Source organism: Aplysia californica, unplaced genomic scaffold (assembly GCF_000002075.1).
Source record: "Aplysia californica isolate F4 #8 unplaced genomic scaffold, AplCal3.0 scaffold01868, whole genome shotgun sequence".
Lineage (NCBI taxonomy): Eukaryota > Metazoa > Mollusca > Gastropoda > Aplysiida > Aplysiidae > Aplysia > Aplysia californica.
Genome location: NW_004799138.1, coordinates 4,377 through 6,206, shown reverse-complemented (window position 1 = coordinate 6,206; position 1,830 = coordinate 4,377).

Here is a 1,830-nt window from a genome sequence, read left to right as displayed (position 1 = left end):
TGTGTCGTTGTTTGTGGTTGGGGTATGGACGGGGGCGTGGAATTGGGCGTGGACATGGGGCGTGGTCAGGAGTGGGCAGGGGGCGTGGTCAGGAGTGAAGAGTTGGGCGTAGACAGGGGGCGTGGTCAGGAGTGGAGAGTTGGGCGTGGACAGGGGGCGTGGTCAGGAGTGGAGAGTTGGACGTGGACAGGGGGTGTGGTCAGGAGTGGCCAGGGGGCATGGTCAGGAGTGGAGAGTAGGGCGTGGACAGGGGTAGGAGCAGAAGAAAATAGAGAAATAAATATACAGAACTTTTTCGTAATGAAAAGCGACACATCGTTTCTACGTGGAAGCGATGACGAACTGAAAATATTTTAATGCCACAGCTCTTTACTGCCGTTACGTTTTTAACATAACATAATATGTGTGGCGATTTGAGAAATGTGTTCCGGCAAGAATATTAACCATCTCGTTAGAAAAACACACTTAAACCATCGAATTGGATTGCTTAATGCTGTCATCCTTGTTTAGAAATAACCCCAACTCTTATGTCATAATTGTTATATATCTGGAGAAAAAGATAAACTTTCCATGTGGCTACAAAGCATAAAAATAATCTAGATATAGTAATAAATTAGTTACAAATTATGACAACTTTCGTTCAGCAGAATTCTTAAGGAGGATTGCGTGACTCGTAACCATGCAGTCAGAAATCAATAAATATTATGTTTTTGAAATTTGGAAATTTGCATTTAAAACAAACTCGAATGGAATTAGTGAATTATATCACAATCTTAATGACGCAATACAAAGAAATTAAATTAACAAATTAATTAGTTTCCAGCGAAACAAAGCGCCATCATGCTTTCTATGCTCTCAAAAAATGCTTTCTATACTCTCAGATGAAAATGCTTTGTATACTCTCAGATAAAAATGCTTTACTCTCAAACGAAAATGCTTTGTATACTCTCAGATGAAAATGCTTTACTCTCAAACGAAAATGCTTTGTATACTCTCAGATGAAAATGCTTTCTATACTCTACTCTCAGATGAAAATGCTTTCTATACTCTCAAAACATGCTTTCTATACTCTCGAATGAAAATGCTTTGTATACTCTCAAAACATGCTTTGTATACTCTCAAAACATGCTTTGTATACTCTCAGATAAAAATGCCTCCCACAACATTCCAGCTGGCAACACGATGTCCCAACCTGCACACATCTACGGCAGACGATGACTCTAATGGCAGGGTCAGTCCACACTGACGAATCTGTGACACACACACAGACAGGCACACACAGGCACTAGCAGACTGCATGCGGGGGGGGGCAACTACACAGTTTAGTTTTAGTAAGAGTTTTACGGCACTTGCAACACAAGAAGGTCATATAAGGGCCGAGGATAAGAATTGTTACAAGAGAGTAACAAATACAAATATAGAAGGAGGGGAGATAAGGACAATACATTGACATGTTTGGTGGTAAAGAAGGAGCAAACCAGATCAAAGCACCCGCCGACCACCCACGAACAACAGAGCTTGAGAAAAGAGTTGGGAGCGGGGGGTATTTGGTATGAGTTTTACGGCGCTCGCATTTATATTAGGTCGTATGAGCGCGCGGGATTCGAGTTGGCTGTTTTCACGAGAGTTTGTAGCATGGCTTGGTCTTGCTTTATGAAGTGGGGACAGTTGAAGTATTTAGAATTATTATTTAATGCAAAATAAACGTTCTTTTTGTAGGAGTGGGCTCTGGGAACAGGGGGAAAATGGGAAAGAGGGATTCGAATGGAAAAATGAATGACAACTCGGGGACAGGACAGAGGGTGTGTGGGAAGTGGGGCGGGGCGGGGG